Genomic DNA, 19,791 nt, shown 5'->3' with positions numbered 1-19,791 from the left:
AATGCAACAAACGCTTCGTTTATTAACCAAACAAGTAGTTGCACCGCAAGCACCTGACCAAGTCAAGGCAAGAGAACGCGCACAAGAAGCGATTTTGGCTCCACCAATAGCCCCCGGCACCGGCACCTTCACATCAAGTAGATAAATGACAGGGCGAAGGCCAGAATTACGGCCAAAACCATCAAGAGAACCATCAGGATCGGGTCCGAGAAGTCAGAGTTGGCGAACCTCTTTGGAGAGATGAGCGGCACGATAGGCAGCAGGCGAGCCAAACGGGAACAACCATGAGGAGACGAAGGGGAGTCCATACCCATTCACCGACCTCAAGACGCTCGGGAAGGGAAACCGTCCGGACGGAGGATGGATGGTCACTTCATATTTGGCCGAGAACTCGCCAACATAAATCAAAGATTGGGGCAACTGTCTCGAGGTAGAAAGGCTGCTCAAGGTAGAAAGGCTGATGATATTTATTCAGTCATCCGAAAGACTCCTTTCACCGATGCTATTGCTCTGTTCGAATTTCCACATAACTTTAGGCTTCCAACGTTTACGGCTTTTGCGGATCGGGTGTGAAACCCAGCCCTAACCTTGAACCGGAAACCCTGTTGTTTGTAGGTCCAGCAACCCGAAGTAAGGCAAGAAGTCAGCTTTGGGCCATTTCAGTAGAAGACTTGGTGGCTGGATTGAAATCCTTGAGTTTTGATGTCAGCGTTCCATTTATGGAAACTGCACCCTGTTGAAGATCAGATTAGTTGATGGACTTGGAGTGCTCTTTGTATTGGTTCGAAGGAATTTCTACCTACTAGGTATGTCACTTTAGGTGTGTGCAAAACCCCTTGATGTTTGGACTTGATCTGAGCCTTCAATTCCCTGTTTTGAAGTTCTTTGTTACGATTGGTCGTTGGACCAGTCGACCAATCAATCGACCAATTGATTCTATTTTGTAAATTAGGTCGTGGCTACTCTATTTAAGTCTAATCTTAGGAATACTTCACCTCATCTGCCTCCTAAGCCTCTGGAACGAGTTAGAACTCCATTCTAATCAATTCCCTTGCATCCTTGGTTGATATCTCGCAAGAACTCAAGTGATCTCCTTCCTCCTGCAACAAAAGTATGTTTATGTTCTATTTTTCTTTCCATCTCTAATTTTCTTTTCTTTGATCTGTTCTTGATTGAGAAAGAGGGGGGGGCGCCCACCACCTCCAGGGCTCTTTTTTTTGTGAGTTTGCGCCGTGTGGGCCCCCCCCCCCGGAGCCACTCCACCCACAAGAGAATCCACGGCCGCCTTGCCCCCGGCGGGGGGGGGTGGTTGGGGGGTGCGGGGGGCCCCGGGGGGGGGGGAGGGGGGGGGGGGCCCTAGTAGTGGATGATTCGATGCTTGATGCTAAGCCTATGGACATTGACAACGATACCCCTCACTTGTGCACTTTGTCAGTGTTGAGTAAAAATCTGCGCATCGATGAAGATTGAATTAGTTGAATCACTTCCCGGAACCCCGTGATCAATCCGAAGGTATTTTCTGAAACTAGACTTGTTGATTGACTTGTAGGAGAAAACCCCGCTCAATTTGACCCTGTATAGCCTTCCAAATCCACTCCTGAAGTTGTTGTCATAGCTTGGTCGAGTGCTTGGTCGACTGACAGTCGACCACCAATCGACCAAGAGTCATGAAATTCAAATATTCATGAAATCTCTTCCCATTTTGCCCTACCTTTTTGGAACTCGTGAATGAGGACCTAACCTAATTATTGGCACTCCAGAGCTCGAGGTTGGACACTCTCTTGGGCTATTCTTTGAAGTTTGGGAAGATCTTGACTCTAATCATTGGTGTATGTGTTAATCATCAATCCAAGGTATGATTCCTTCTATCCTCTTCTAATCTATTCATTTTCCTATCATTTGATAATCTTGAGACCATGGCTGAAGTGCTGCAATCTTGCAAACACTCAACCATGAGTTTCCCCTCTTCAATTCCTTAATCATCTTCACTCATGATATACTATGATTCAATTAAGATTAATCTCACTTCATCACTTTGATCCTCTTCAATATTAATCTATTTTGATTCAATCTGATACATAGATGCATGTTAAGCTTAGACTATATAAAAATTAAGACTCTAACTCAATTCTTATCCTTTATTTGATTGATTCCTACCATCCTTTACAATTTCTATAAATTCCATTTTGATTCTTGAGGATTACCATATAGAACCTAATATTTCGAATTGGGCATTTTTGATTGAACCGTTGGACCATCATGAAAATTGGTGTGTAATATCCTCTTACTGTTATAAGCATGCCCTCCAAATTTCATGTCAATCGGAGCAGTGGAAGGGCAGCTTCTGAGCACGTTTCCATTACTGCCCAGAAGTTAACAAGTCTTGGTCGAGGTCGTGACGATCGACAAGCCGATCAACCAAGAGTTGTTAATGCCTTGTACTCAGCCAAATTGATCCGTTTGAACCCCGATTTGAATGTTTTCTTCTCTGATGTTGCTTGTGTGTTATCTAGGGTAACAACACTGACTTTGGAACCATTCTTGGTGATCCTTGAATTTAATTACAACTTGATTAAGGTAAGGACAATCGTTAACTTAAGTATGTTAATTACATCAACATGCTTACATTATGAGAACTTATTGGTTATGATCATATGAGAAATCCTTTACTATACATGATTGATATGTATTTCCTTATCAATAACAGAATGTACGTATCATTTAGAATATCATGTTCAGTCTTACTTTATGATTCATGTATGATCAATCATGTTATGATATGTAATTGTTTATATGACGAATCATTGATTTACTATGATATGATGAGATTGAGATTGTGATTGACTACGTATGACTTGGGATTGAGAGGTGTCCTTTCGACACTTCTGTCCTTGGACATTGGAGGGAGTAGTATGGGATATTCCCCGAAGGTGTCCATCGACGCTTTCCCGGGTTATTGGATGACATGTATAGGATTGTCTAGGTGTATGGTTAGGATTTCCCCTTGTTGTATCACACCCGAATCGGAAGGGTATTGAGACGGAACGACCAGTGGTAGAATATGGTTGAAGGGAGCTCAAGACCGGTACCCACTCCGTGAGAGGACTTGAACTATATTGCGGATACCCGAAAGGGGCCATTTATTGGTAGGGTTGCATATGGATAGACTTGGGCTCAGGGGCACTCAAGACCGGTAACCAACCCGTGAGAGGACGTGAGAGCTTCTCGTTTACTATATGTGGATGACCAATAGGGTTGATGAGTCCGTAATCCAGGATTACGCTGACTCTAGTGTGAAGGATACCGAAAAGGATCGCCGGGGGCGAGGAATGGACGTATCTGGATCTGACATGATATGACTGAGTAGATGACTTGCATTGGGCTAGGTTCTACTATGACATGCGCCAGTACTTATGCCAAACGATGACGTGAGATAGTGGTGACTAAATCCCCAACCATGGTTTTGAGATGACTTTACCGAACTTCCCCGGGCAGACCCAAGATATATTATGATTGAGGGGGAGTGACTGACGTCCCAAAGAAGTACGGTGCCATGACTTAAAGCATGTCTACCCTAGAGACTAGCATACTTAAGATTAGAATCATCATTCATCATTGTCTCATATCATATTGCATCATATTTTGACTTGTGTTGATTGAACTGTGGATTATGAAACGACTTGCTTTGCTGAATTCTTTTTGAACTCATTCCTTTGTGCAATTTGTTAGATTACACTGTAGGTACAGAAGACCTTGATGGCACGTCCTATGACCCGAGCTATGATCCCGCATACTACCCTTCGGGTGATGGCTACGTGGAGAGTCAGGATTGCTTACCGAGGAGGATTAAAGTGCGTACCAGGGTTAGCCCCACATTAGTGAGGGAGCGGCCACGTTGGGTTTACTTTATCCATACTTTCGAAGAGGACATCATTAGGATAGAGGAAACCTATGTGTAGGCCCCATTTCTTTGGATGACTGTAATCATTGGAATCTTCTCTCTCCAGTTTTTATGGATTTGATTATGATGCTGTCTGTAACTAAACTTGATTTACTACTGCTTCCGCTATTTGTGAAGGAGTGACTTCTGATCACTCCTTCTCTTTGAGATGTTATCACTTTGAAGTTGATACTTAAATGTTTCCGCACTCTGATTATCTATCTTGTCTTATTCATTTGATCTATCTATTATTTCTTTATACATTGATTATATTGTTCATGATTATGTTATCGTGTTTGTGGGGGGGGGGGGGGGGGGGTGGGGGTCTTGGGGGGGTGGTACGCCTGCGGGGGGTGGGGGTGGGGGGGGGGGGGGGGGGGGGGGGGCCCTTCCCTTGTATGTTTGTTTTTTTTAATCGTGGGGTGTCCTGGCGTGGGGGGGAAGGGGGTATGATATAAAGTTAAATTAAATTTTTTTTTTTTTTTTTTTTTTTTTTTTTTTTTTTTTTTTATTTTTTTTCTTTTTTTTTTTTTTTTTTTTTTTTTTTTTATGGTGAGGAAGGTTGTTTTTTTTTTTTTTTTTTTTTTTTTTTTTTTTTTTTTTTATTTTTTTTTTTTTTTTTTTTTTTTTTTTTTATTTAATTTTTATTTTTTTTTTTTTTTTTTTTTTTTTTTTTTTTTTTTTTTTTTTTTTTTTTTTTTTTTTTTTTTTTATTTTTTTAACTTTTTGGTTCCTGAGTTGTGACTTGGAAACTTGATTTGGTTGGTGGTTTGATGTCCTCTATATACTAGGATGCTGCCATTGTAGTTTCCCCCTTATTTTGTACCCTTTTGAACCAACAAATTCGGTTTCTTTTTCTAAAATTCGGATTCTTGAAGGCCACTGTCTCTATTGGTCGACTCATTGGTCGACTGGGGCAGTAGACCAATCAATCGACCAATGAGTACAGCAACCTCATTCTTGGTCTGTTTTGATTGATTTGATATATTTCCTTCTATGTATCTTTCCTAACATGTTGTATACACTTGTTTAAGACTTTCTTCTCAGGTTTAGTCAAGGTCTTACTTGATTCCCTAAGTTCCTTTACGAGTTAGAAGGTAAGGACAGTTATTCTTTAATTACATAGATCGCATACTCTCTGGTTTCTACCTTATGAAACTATGAGTTTACTTAATGTTGTTATACTTTATATTTCTGATTTACTACTTTGAGAACAGTAGCACTTGCTTATGTTTTCTTTTTATTATTTAAGCTTATGTGAATTGCTTATTACTATATTGTTTAACGATTAGATCATGACTGTATACTCTCTTGTATATGATGAACTGTTGATTGTGTATGTCATGTCTGATCTGAGATTGTGTCTGATTAGGTATGATTTGGGATTGAGAGGTGTCCTTTTGACACTTCTGTCCTTGGACATTATCGGAAATAGTATGGGATATTTCCAGGGTTGCCCATCGACGCTTTCCCGAATTATTGATTATCATACCTAGGACTGTCTAGCAGTGTTTGGCTAGGATGTCCCCGTTATATTAGACCCAAATCGGAAGGGTATTGAGACCGAACGACCCGTGGCAGCAATGGGGATTCACGGGCGCTCAAGACCGGTAACCAACCCTTGAGAGGACGGGAATCACATTGTGGGGGCCATGTATTGGAGGGTTACATATGGTTAGACTTGGGCTCATGGGCGCTTAAGACCGGTAACCAACCCGTGAGAGGACATGAGAGCTTCCCGTTTACCATATGTGGATAACCAATAGGGTTGATGAGTCCGTATTTGAGAGAGTCGAATACGCTGACTCTAGTGGAAAGGATACCGGAAAGGATCCTGAGAGGAGAGGAATGGAAGTATCTGGACCTGAGTTGATGTAACTGAGTAGATGACTTGCATTGGGCTAGGCTTTTACCTTGACATGCGCCAGTACTTAGACCAAATGGTGATGTGAGAGAGAGATGACTTAACCCCCAGCCATGGAATGTCCGAGAGGGATGCCGGACCCACTACCAACAGGAGCCGTACGAGTGACCTACCCAAAGAAGTATGGTGCTATGACTTAAAGCATGTCTGCCATTAAAGACTAGCATACATAGAGTTAGATACATACATACATTATCTGTTTCATACTGCATTGCATCTTGCTATGTTTTGCCACATGTTATTTATGTTGTTATGGATTAAATACCTTACTAAGTTTCTTTGAAACTCATTCCTTTTTGTACATTGTTTTGTTAGACTATTCTATAGGTACTGACTACTATGAAGAACCATACACTGAAGCACAAGCCGATGAAGCGTACTACACGCAATATGTTGGCGACAATCAAGATTACTCTGATGATCCCTCAGTGGATCAAGTTTCGTACTACGATTAGAGGCAACGTGGAATTGGAACATCTCAGTTGGATTGACGAAGTCCACTATTTTGAAGATGTCATCTATAGGATAGAAGACTCTTATGTTTAGTTTATCTTTCTTAGTTCCTTTGAATTAGTTGTTATCCCTTTTAGACTTACATACTACGTTCCGCTGTATTTGTGGAGTGAGTTTCCGCCTCACTTTACTTCTTTTGATATCTTCGGATATCTGGTATCATTTTCCGCACTCTGACTATATTGTTTATTCATTTCTTGTTTTGAACATTGTTTATAATATTAAACCTTGATTATTTCATGCTTATGATTATGTTATTGAATATATGGGAGGATGATTTCCTCGATACTTGATCTTCGGGGCTGTGGATCACACTCTCGGGTATGTCAGTTAGGGTACCGGCTGGGAGGATGTGACATCGGGGGATTCCACGGCCCATATTAGTTATTATCAACAAACAATGGCTGTGGCTGGAAACTCTGATGAAATTCTTTGCTGGGTGTTTGCTTCTTCCCTGACCGGGGCGGCCCAGAAATGGTTTTCAAACCTTCCTTCGTGGGGAATCAGTGGCTTTGAGAATTTGCCACGCAAGTTTATTGGTCATTTCCAGAGTGGGATCCAAATCAGGAAAGCAGAAGAGACGCTCTTTACCATCAAACAAGGAAGGAGTGAATCAATACAGGAATACCTGAAGAGGTTCAATAAAGTTACAAAGAAAATTGGCAACTTAGACGATCAAGTGGCCAAAACGACCCTCTTTATAGGGTTAACTAACCGGAAGTTACTGGAGTATTTACTATAGGATATGCCGACCACTTGCGCCGAATTAGTACAACAATGCCAAAAGCAGGCAGAGGTGGCGGAAATACTTGATGCCCAGCAAGGGGAGCCCAAGGTGGCGACAAGAGAGATAAAAGTCCCAGAAAAAGGGCCAAAGCAGAAACAGACTGATCGGGAACGCGTGCGAAAGTCACGCTCGACCTGGAGAAGGCGATCCCCAGACCGAGAGGAATATACACAACTAAATACTACTTGGTCCAAGATACTGATGCAGATAAAGAATTGGGACATTCTAAGATGGCCCCCCAAAATTGTCATAAAGACAAGCGAAAAGAACATGGAGAAATATTGCCGCTTCCATAAAGACTATGGTCATTATACTAATGATTGTAGACATCTCAATGCAGATATCGAAAGGCTGATAAATCAGGGACACCTTACGAATTTTCTGAAAGGTAGGGAGGATGATAAGGGAGGATCAATGAAAAAAGAGGTCGTTCGCCAAACCAGGAGCGTCGGTTCGAAACGTCAAAAGCCAAAAAGGGAAAGGAAGTCTCGAGACCCAACAGGTCCCCAATCCTCACTATATTCAAGGGACCTGAACCCGAATCCTTACGAAAGTTAAAATCAAAATTGAGCTTCGTGGGATTGGGAGAGGCTCAGAAAAGAACAAAAATGGACGAATTGTCAATTACTTTCGGTGAAGAAGACGAACGAGGCGTCTGCATCCCTAATGATGATGCGATAATCATCAAGGTAGAGATTGGACGGAGGGAGGTGCACAGGGTCCTGGTTGACACAGGATCTTCAGTTGATCTTCTATCTTACGAGGCTTATGAAAAGCTAAATCTTGAATCAAGGTTGATGAAACCATCCTCGACTCACCTCTACGGATTCGGTGGTTTGTCGACCGTGGCGGAAGGAACAGTTCAGTTGGATCTCTCTGTAGGAAATTTCCTGAAAGACTCGACCATTCGGGCAAATTTCTTGGTAGTTTGGGATCTTCCTGCATATAACATGATTTTGGGCAGACCTTCGTTAGCAAAGCTGGGTGCTGTGGTATCGCCAAAACACATGAAGATAAAATTTCCAACGCATAATGGAATCGGGCAAGTAGTTTCGGATCAAAAACTATCCCGGCAGTGTTATGTGGCTTACCTGAAGGACAAAGTAGGACCCAAAAAGGCCACCGCCCTACCAATTGAAATAAGGGATGATCGGGACGAGGACATCATGCAAAGGCCCGAACCAGTGGAAAAATTAGAACGTATATGCTTAAAACCGGAGGATAATGTGAAGTTTACTTACATTGGTTCCGAACAGCCCGAAGTTTTTAAAAAGGAACTGACAATTTACCTTTGGGAAAACATAGACGTATTCGCATGGTCAGCCAGCGATATGCCAGGAATTGACTGAACTCTGGCCGAACACAAGTTATGGCTCAATCCCGATTTCAAGGCTGTAATTCAAAGGAGACGGAATTTTTCAATCGAAAAACATGATGCTATCTAGGTGGAGGTGGAAAAACTAGAGAAGTCTGGTTTTATCAAGCCCATTAAGTGCCCAACGTGGTTGGCTAATGTTGTAATGGTAAAGAAGCCCAATGGAAAATGGAGAATGTGTACCGACTACACCGACCTCAATATAGCATGCCCAAAGGATTGTTACCCTTTGCCGCGAATAGACCTCTTGATCGACGCCACGACAGGATATGAAACATTAAGTTTCATGGATGCATATTCCGGATACAACCAAATCCTGATGAATAAGGAAGACGAGATATTCACGGCATTCATGACTAATCAGGAAAGCTATTTCTATAGTCATGCCATTCGGTTTAAAGAATGGGGGGGGGGGCTACATATCAAAGGGCTGTAAACAAAATCTTTAGCAACCTTATCGGCAGGAATATGGAAGCATACGTGGATGATATGTTGGTAAAAAGTCTTTTATGAACAGGTCATATTGAGGATCTTCCTGAAGTATTTTCTGTCTTAAAAAAGTATCGGATGAAGTTAAATCCAGAGAAATGTGCCTTTGGGGTTTCTTTGGGAAAGTTTTTGGGATTCATGGTTTCTCAAAGAGGAATCGAGGCAAACCTTGCCAAAATACAAGCACTGATTGACATGGAGTCCCCAAAAACAGTTCGTGACATACAGTGTTTGACGGGACGAATAACAGCTCTAACTTGTTTCATATCGCAAGCAGGGGAAAAATGCTTACCTTTTTTCTAGGCGTTGAAAGACCTGAAGGGAAATAAAGAGGCTCATTGGACGGAGGAATGTCAAAAGGCATTTGAGGAATTAAAGAAAAGACTCGGACAGCTGCCACTACTTTCTCGACCCGAAAAAGGTGAAACCCTGCAAGTATATCTGGCAACATCACACTTAGCGGTAAGCGCAGTCCTCATTCGGGAAAAAGACAGAAAACAATGGCCTATTTACTATGTAAGCCATGTACTCTTGGATCTTGAAAAAAGATATTCGGCGATCGAAAAACAGGCGTTGGCCCTCATGATAACAGCCCGCAAGTTAAGGCCATATTTCCAGGCTCATCCGATTGAGGTACTAACCAATTTCCCTTTGAAGAAGTTACTTTTTAAGCCAGACTTGTCGGGGACAATGGTCGCATGGTCGGTCGAGTTAGGGGAATTCCAAATAGACTTCAAGCCCTGAACGGCTATAAAGGCACAAAGCTGGCGGATTTCATAGTAGAATCCGTAGTACCGAGCGAGGGGGAAGAAGAGCCTACTGTGTCTAGCATGTGGCACGTTTACGTTGACGGCTCAAGCAACAAATCTGGTTCAGGGGCGGGCATCCTATTAAAAAGTCCGGGAGGATTCTTAATCCGGTATGCTTTGAGATTCGGGTTCCAGGCAAGCAATAATGAAGCCGAATATGAAGTTCTTATCGCAAGGCTCAGGCTAGCAAGGGCGCTGGCAGCAACCGAAGCAACAATATACAGTGATTCCCAACTTATCGTCAATCAAGTAGATGGAGAATATGAAGTAAAGGAGCCACGTTTACAGAAATACCAGGAGCTGGTTCGGATCCTGAAGAAAGGATTTAAGAACATCAAAATATGCCAAATACCTCAAAGGGAGAATTTGGTAGCGGATGAACTTTCGAAATTGGCAAGTGCTAAGGAAAAAACCTTGGGGCCATCGGTATACATTGAGGAATTAAATCTCCCAAGCGAAAATGTAGAATTCGTATCATACATCAAGAGTACAAGATGTTGGATGGATCCAATCATCGAATACATACGAGATGATAAACTCCCCGAAGATATAAAAGAAGCCCGATCAGTTAGAAATCGCGCAGCAAGATTCACCATCCATCATGGAAGATTATATCGCTAGTCTTTCGCGGGACCCCTACTCAGGTGTATCGGCCCAGAAGAGGCCGTTACATCGCTGGCTGAGGTTCACGAAGGTATCTGTGGAGCACATTCGGGAGGACGAACCCTGGCACATAAAATCCTTCGCCTTGGATTATATTGGCCTAAGTTACAATATAATCCAAGTACGTTCGGGAGTGCCCCCAATGTCAGATACACTCAAACGTGCCCAGACAACCGGCTACAATGCTTACATCAATACTTAACCCAATTCCCTTCGCAATGTGGGGAATAGACTTGATGGGAAAGTTTCCGCAAGTAGCAGGAAGGAAAGAGTATTTAATCATGGCAATCGATTATTTTACAGAGTGGGTAGAGGCCGCTCCGCTGACATCAATCAAAGAAAAGCAAATGGAAAAGTTCATACGAGAGTCAATCATATTTAGGTTCGGGATTTCCAAAGTATTGGTTACCGATCATGGAACACAGTTTGACAATCCCCAATTCGAACGCTTTTGCAACACCTATATGATAGATCATCGAATGTCATTGGTAGCATACCCTCAAAGCAACGGGCAGGTAGAAGTCACAAACCGAACGCTATTGGAGGGAATAAAGAAGAGGCTTGAGACAAATAAGGCCTTATGGATAGAAGAACTTCAAAATGTACTATGGGCATACCAAACAAAAGTTCGAACCCCAACTGGAGAAACTCCGTTCAGATTAACTATGGGGCGGAAGCACTGGCTCCAGTAGAAGTAATGGCAAGAACCATTAGAGAACGAGAATATGAGGAGCAGGCGAATATGTTGGATAGCCTTGAGCTATTGGATGAAGTACACACACGCGCAGTAGCATGAACTCAACAATATCATCGGAAGATAGCTTTGTACTATAACGCTAAAGTCAAGAATTGACAATTTCAGGTGGGAGATTTGGTTCTAAGAAATACTCTGGCATCCGACCCACGTCACCAGAGAAAGCTGGATCCAACATGGGAAGGACCTTATATGGTTATAAAGAAGCTTGGTCTGGGAGCATATAGACTAAAACATGTGGAGACCGACCGCATTCTGGATCGATCCTGGAATGCAAGACATTTGAAGAATTTTTTTTTCTTGAAGTCAAATTCCATTTTCCTTGTTTAGCAATTTTGACCTATGATTATTTAATGCAAATGAATGCTTCCTTTCTAATTCTTTTTGATTAAGGGACCATATAAAGCATAAAGCAACGTACATTCAAAATCAAAAGAATCATCAAGGCATCGGGAAAACACCTTCGGGTAGTACCGTATGAGACCTTCGGGCGTTCATCCAAAATCAAAACAATCATCAAGGCATCGGGAAAACACCGTCGGGTGATACCGTATGAGACCTTCGAACATCCCAAAGTATTCCCCGGAATTTTTGGGTAAAGGCATCGGGTAGCACTAAATGGGTCCTATGAACGCCACAATCTTTTAATGAAAATTTCGTGGCCATAGGCATCAGATAATACCGAATGAAACCTGGAAAATTCACGAAAGTAAAGAAATTTTTGGGGATCGGGTATAATTGAAGGTACACCGAGTATAACTTTTGTATCCTTAGAAAAATTTCTTAAAAAACTTTCACAAATCAAAAATGGTAGAGAAACTGGCTAAAACCAGTATGCTTGATCCTTTATTCATATATGAAGACCGAACTAAACAACAGTCGGTAGTTACAAGGCATTCTAATATCTTGGACAAGGAACATTTCAACAGAAAAAACCAAAGCTTGACCAACAACTGGGAGGAGTAGCCCGAATCCATCAACCAACTTTTTCAGGATCCTTATCCTTCAATTGACAAAGAGACCTCATCTTCGGTCGCTGAGATAAGAAGGAAAAATAAATCTGGCAAAGAAGGGCTAAGCCCGATCTCCTCTTGTTCTTTGGATCATTGTGGAAGAACGATTGACGCCCTCCGGATTGACATTTGGAGCGTCAACTTCTTCCTTGTTTTCTGCAATCTCCTCTGATATTGAAGAAGCAAGAGGTGAGTCGTCAAGGTATAGCATGAGGTCTGGATTAGGAGTCGGCAGATCTTCTACATCTTCGGCCCATTCAGGAGGAGGAAGCCCTAACTTCGTGAAGACTTCGGGATGGCACAGGAGCTGATAAGGAGCCGTGTCAAAATTTGGATTCCTCCTCAAGATTGATTCAAACACCTCATTCTGACCGTCCCGATAAGCATGATCATTCAAAATATCCAAAAGATTACGAAATGGCTTACTGTGTAGATATTTACGGACGCATGCCCTTCGGGTTTCGGCAGGGATAAAATCAAGACCGGGAGGAACTATTTGTTTCCGCAGCTCTTCAACCTTGGCTTCGGACTTATTTAGTTCTACCGAAAGATTAACAACCCTTCGCTCAAAACCACGAATTTGTCCGTGGGCGGTATCAAGAGCATTAGAAAGATGCAAAATCTCGGTATTCCTTACCTTTACCTCTTCCCAAAGCCTATCCCGAAGGCGGGCGATCTCCCGATTCTTGGACGAAGACTCAGCCCAAACTTTGGATAGGTCAGAGTGCATTTTTCCAATTCGGTAGGCTGCCTCCGCTTGTTTGTGGAAGTTATCCACATTACTCCTGCAACAAAACATTTTCAGAATAATCAGGAGGCATAGACTGAAGTGATGAATGGACTCAAAGAAACTCACATCACCAAAGATTTAAGGAAGGCGTCATCAAAAACAGAGTCAAAAGCTCTGCTTTCAGCCGGAGTTTGGGCCAAGCTGCTCCACTCCAACACTCGATCAAAACTACCGGTAACACGATCTGAGCGTTGCAACTTCCAGGGAGGCCTATAAATGTCCTCAAAAAGGAAATGGCAAGGCTCAGGAAGCTGCTCTTCTCTGGATTTCTCTCGTCCTGTACACTTCGAGGATGTTGCAGTAGAAGGAGCATCAGAGGGATCCATCAGCAATAACAACGTTTTTTACAGGTTGTTGGTTTGAAACGCCAAAGGTTCACAAAAAAGAAGCAAAAGCCAGGGTTTAAATAGACATAGAAGCCATGGCACTAGAAGGACGATGAATAATCCAACGGTGAACATAAGGCGACGCTTCAAATTTTGGTGATCCAACGGTGAAATTCCAAGGACGATTAAAATTTTCGATCAATGGATGAGAAACAACGGCAAAAGGGAGATGATTGCAACGAACGGTGGATATAAAAAGACGCTTGGATTACCGGACATCGAGGATTTAACATCTCTTCACGTGGCGAAAAGGCGCCAATTACGAAAATCGGCGGATTCAGAAGATAACCGTCAATCAGAGCATTAAATACCTGAGTGACGTTTGACGTTCCCTATAATGATAAAATTCCAGGATAGGCTGGTAAATACATTAACTGCTTGAAGACCGAACGCTGACAAGGGATACCCGAATCGTCCGAACATCAAAACTGCAAATGATTTGGGTAAGGGGGCATGGAAGTATCAGATAACAACGGTAACTCCAACAATTTCTCAGTTTATGATTGCTTATGTTCCGAATTATACAAGTTCGCGTTCGGATTATACTGGAAAAAGCAACCAACAAAATAACGGCAAGCAACAAGCCTGAAAAGGCACCAAAAAAAAAAAAAAGGGAAACATTTACATATTTGCAGAAGACTAAGGGTTATGTTCAGGATCGACGTCGGGAGTTCTTTGATCGGAGACACCTTCGGGAATTTGTTGATCCAACTTTTGAGCAGAGGGAATATTATCCGCGGCTTCTTCGGCATCCAAGGGAAGAGCAGGCTCATCATCCACATATTTGCAAATAACGGTATGGCTGGGGTTGGCCGATGGAGGATTGTTCTTTTCAGCAACCCAGGGCGGAATAGGAAGATCCAGATCCACGAAGAACTCCTCAAAAATCAAATCATTATGCTCCTCGATCGGGAAGGACGGGTCATTTGTGAGAATACTTTTCCACACATCTTTAACACCCTCCCGATAGGCAACAAGATTGTACAGATTGAGCAAATCACCGAAGGGCACGCTGTTTAGATATTTTAGGATACATGCTTTCCAAACCTCAGGACCTTCGGGAGAGGCCACGAAGGCTAGTTTCTCTTTCAACTCCTCCTTCTCTCGAGTAAGACCCTCGATTTGACATTCGGAGGATCGAACGCTGTTCTTCAACTCCGCCAATTCTCTCTTTGAGTCCTCCAACCGGGCCTTGGCAACTATAAGCTCACCCGAGACCGGACGAAGACGGGACACCTCTTCCTCTAGTGTGGAGATTTCCCCTAATCTTGTAGCAGCAAGTTCCTGACTGAGACGAACGTCTGCATGCAAATGGCCGACTCTCAAATTTGCTTCCATCTCCGATGGAAGTTCACTGTTAGAACCCTATTGCAACAACATAGAAACTAATAAGTTGCTTGGAGAGGTCATGGCCAAAAAGACGAATATAAACACAAACTACGGAGTTCCACAAACCTGATATTGGAATTCACCAATTCGTCATCAGGTGTTTCGTTCAAGGTTATCCGATCGCAGTGGGTTCGGGCATTGACAACCCAGTCTATGGACGCCTCAGTATTCAGGAGGATGAGATCGCGGAGAGTCACTTTCCATTTGGGAACATAGATTTCCCCTTGGTCAACTTTGCTTCTCTTCGAAGCAGCATCATTGGTCAGGTCCCTTTTTCTTCTAACAAGGGTGGTATCGTCATGGGTAGATTCCTCGACAATCACTAGATCTTTCCCCCGAGCGGCACGGCCGGGCCTAGACCTTAAAAGCCCCCTCGGAGGAGTAACCCCTTTCGGGACGGCAATGGATGAGGCCCTCTTCGGTGATAGGGGAGCATCAGTAGTATCTCTTCTCCCCTTTCGGGGAACTCTCTCTTCGGCCTTAGCAAGACTTTGTTGGGCCAGAGACTTAACGACATTACGGTTAAATTTGGGAGGCATTGCATTACGAAAAGAGTAAAAGTTATTATAAGAATTCCCAATATTGATCGTGTCGCTAACCAATCAAAAATAAAATCCTATACTAATCTAGCAAGCAGAAAGTACGGGGTCGAATTATGGGGAACTAAAAGGCTAAGTTACTAAGATTGAATTTAACAAAACTAAATTTAAACTAAATCTATTAACTAATGTAAAACGTTAACTGTGAATATGTGAAGATCTTTGGGATTTCGAATCCCCAATGCTTTTCCCTAATCGATATAACTCTACACTTCAAAGTAAATTAGGGATGGTCTTCCTAGATATGCCCTATCTTCGCAAGACTATTGTCCTTCGCGGAAGCTTGGCACGCTTAGTTCGCTGAGTTATAGAACATCTTTGGCCAAACTCAAACACAATCAACTAGAAGATATAGAACAATCAACTTAATGAAATAAGCATGGTTCATCTACATCCCAAAGCAAAGGAACTAGCTACTCATTATTACAAAGTTCATAAGAAAAATAAAGATGAAACATAGGGATAGAGAGAGAGATGTGGTCTTCTTCTTCAGCAATGAGAGAGATGAGAGCTGCATTCGCCGTCCTCTTTTCTGTGGTTGGCTTCTCTTTTATGTCTCCCGCACAAAATGAATCCCCCCTCTTTACCCATCGATTTGACCTTTATTCTTTCGGAATTTGGAAAAACTCAAAACTGGAAAGTTGTAGATATTTTCAATATCGTTTCATAGAATCTTGAATCATCGAAATCCAAGCTCATAAGAGAGAGATATTCCCAAAATACTGAAGGTAGGTCTGTTTACCCGATTTTCAGATTTATTACCAATTTTGTTCCTTAGAACTCCACCTATTTCCAATTTGACTAAGATCTCACTTTTCATGATTTCTTAAGCAGCAAGATTGAATGCCATGATTTAAAATCCACCAATATCTAATATATTTGCCAACTTTACTCCATATTATCTCTAATATCCAAAATCTCCTTATTCCTGAAAAATACACAAAAATACTCAATTAGATCTCTTTAATTAAATAAGTATGGGTAATTAAATCAAATAAATAATGGTAAATGCATGCTTATCAAATACCCCCACACTTGAGTGTTTGCTAGTCCTCGAGCAAAACAAAAAAAATAAAACTAATACAGAAAATAAAGAAAGAAAAACCTAACTCACTTTAGTAGGAATCACGGTTGCACTTAGCATGTGCAACAAGCCTTTAAACCCCTAGGTTACCCTAGTGGACGAGTTGTGTCTCATGAGTGTTTGCAGAGAATATACACACAAAATTCTTAAGTGCTCTTCTAATTATTCTGGCAGTAGTAAGAGTAGAAAGATAGATTCCAAGACAAAGACACGCCACTAAAGATTGACACCCCCACACTTAAGCTCTTACACCCTCTCTTGAGTCTAGCTCTAGGCAAACAATTCAATCGAGAAGTCTCTTCTTATCTTCAGTCTACCAGTTCACCCTCAGATAAGACTAAACTATGTACCAAATAATACCAAGAACTCAAGATCTAAGCAATATTGACCTTCTTAGACATTTCACCTTTATAAGCACATTAATTCACTTCTTTCTTTAATGGTCACAGTTCTAGTCCGTGCAATGTCTTGCCTCTTAAGCTTTCTAGATGGCCTATGTAACGAGTGTTGGGTCAGCCGCTCTCAAGCCAGATGGCTTTAAGGGACTAGGTGTAGAATACCCCTCGAACTTACTTACTCAAGCCAACTAGGCTACAGGCCAAAACTGGACCAAAGACACCCCAACTGTTTGACGCGAAGCACGGTGTTGGTGACACCGAGACCCGATTACTAAGAATGAGGTCTAACCTTTAAACTTTAGCATTTTTTTTCTTTTTCTTTTTTCACATTATACTTCAATTCACTTCACATTTAAATAGTCTAAAATCGGTCTCAACTTGTCACCATAAGCACAAGGCAATACAAGATAATTAGATGGTCAAACCTTTTGGACTACCTGGAATTCCTATTTTCCGATTCAACCTCGGTCTCAAAATGTAAAACCCATTACTATTCTCTCAAGAGGGTGTTCATTACATCAGATGGGATTTCTAAAACACTTAAACTCTCATTTTGTATCTAAGCAAGGAATTAAAACATTTATCTTACCAAAGCCAGAAAAAATTGGGCACTTTTTATCTTTGTGACAATGCTCTACCAACTATCAACAAGTCTTACTCGAGTTGACACCCCCCACACTTAAATTATGCAATGACCTCAGTGCATGCAAAAAAAATAATAGAAGAAAATAGAGGAAAGAGTGTACCCGATGTTTGAAATCATGATAAAACACGCAACAGTAAAACCTAACAACAAACAAAGAAAAGAGAAGAAAAAGAACAAGAAATAACATCTATACAAATGGGTTGCCTCCCATAAAGCGCTAAGTTTAGAGTCTTCAGCCAGACTCAGTAAGAAGCAGCCAATGGAGGTGGAGGCTCAAATCTAAATGTGAATGGTGACTGCTCCAAAGAAGTGGAAGAGTCCAACAATGTGTTGACTTCCTCAATATTTAAGTTAGATTCCCCAAATGGCAAGCAATGTTGTAGGGGATCATCAATAAGCATGTTCGGAGTATAATCAACCACTACCTCATCAATAAAGTTAATCGCAAAGCACTCCCTATTTGAGCTTAAGGATGCATTGAAGATGTTGACTCTAAGTTTCTTATTGCCAAATGATATGTCCATGACACCCGATCTACAATTGATGTAAGCAGTCGCAGTGGCTAAAAAGGGCCATCCAAGAATGACTGGTGGTAACTTATTGGTAGTTGTATTGTCCATATCTAGGATCAAAAAATCAACAGGAAAATATAGATTCTCAACCTTTACCAAAACGTTTTCAAGTAGCCCACGGGGTCGTTTGATTGAACGGTCTGCCAATTGTAGAATCACATCAGTGGATTTCAAATCTCCTAGACCAAACCTATCATAAACTGAACCGGGTAAAATATTCACACTAGCTCTCAAATCAAGCAATGCTTTACTTATGGATAAATCTCCAATGACACATGAAATTAAAGGTGTACCTGGATCTTTAAGTTTAGGGGGCAGTTGGTTGGAAATTACCGAGCTGACCGATTCAGTTAGGTGCACAGTTTTAGGTGTTTGAGTCTTCAACTTACGCTTTTGGATGCACAAATCTTTTAGAAACTTAGCATAAGCTAGGACTTGCTTGATAGCATCTAATAGTGGGAGATTGATACGAACTTGTTGGAATAAATCAATCATCTCATGCATCTTAGCATTCTTTCTAGAATCTGGAATTGAGGACTCAAGAGCTTCAGGGAAGGGGGCTTTGGGAGTGTAAGATTTAGGAGTAGAACCCTCTACAATCGGAATGTGCAACCCTTTACAAGGAAATTGATGGGAAATACTCACAGGTGGTGTTTCTTTACTAGGCTTGTGTGCATCATTGCCAGTCTCATGGGTCAAATCAACCTCTTCTTGACTCTCAAGATCAATGGGCAATGGGCAATGGGCAATGGCTTAGGAGTAGGCAAAGGTGCATAATATTCCTTCCCACTGCATGTCACAACCGAGACTGCTTGGACTTGTTCTTTCCTAGACCCAATTTGATGATTAGGGTTACCTATTGGTTGACTAGGTAACTGACCAACCTCCCTCCTACTGATGGCATCATCTAGTTGACCAAGTTGAGTTTCCAATTTGTTAATGGATTGAGAATGGGAATGCAACAATTGAGTGTTTTGCTCTAAGCCACTAAGTGCTTTTAGTACCTTATCCTCAAATGATGAATTATGTGAGGGTTGTGAAGATGATGGTTGCTCATTCCTATAGGCATTATGGTGCATATTAAATGGAGGTGGCCTATAAGGTATTTGATTAGAGGGATTGGGCATTGAGTTTCGCCATGAAAAATTGGGGTGGTTTCGCCATCCTGGGTTGTAGGCATTGAAATATGGATCATTCCCCCAATTTAGAGACTCCTTGGGCCAAATGTGCATGCTCCTTAACAAACTCAGGGTATTGTGTAGCCAAATAGCAGTCAGTGACATGATGTGATAGGCTAGAACATAAAGCACATGCTTCAATCTGATTAGGTGGAGAGAAACTTGTAGGAAGTGGAGATGGGGTTTGTTGTCCTAATGACAAGAGATGGTCTAATTTCTTTGATAGCAAGTCAACCTTAGTGCTCATCTCAATGGTAGGATTAATCTCATAGAGACCGCTCCTCTTTGGTTGCCCAATGGATGGAATCTCAGTCCTAGCTGTTGAAGCATGGTGTTGGGAATTTTCACTAAGGGTCTCAAAAAGTTCCCATGCCTCATTCTCATTCTTGTGCATGAAAGTCCCACCACAAGAAGAATCAACCATTTGCCTATGTAGGTCTCTAAGGCCATCATAAAAGCATTGAACCAATTGCCATTTAGGA

Source organism: Hakea prostrata, chromosome 2 (genome assembly GCF_041222555.1).
Source record: "Hakea prostrata isolate BN-2017 chromosome 2, UWA_Hpros_2, whole genome shotgun sequence".
Taxonomy (NCBI): domain Eukaryota; kingdom Viridiplantae; phylum Streptophyta; class Magnoliopsida; order Proteales; family Proteaceae; genus Hakea; species Hakea prostrata.
The sequence above is the reverse complement of the archived record's forward strand: the minus strand, read 5'-3'. Positions refer to the sequence as shown.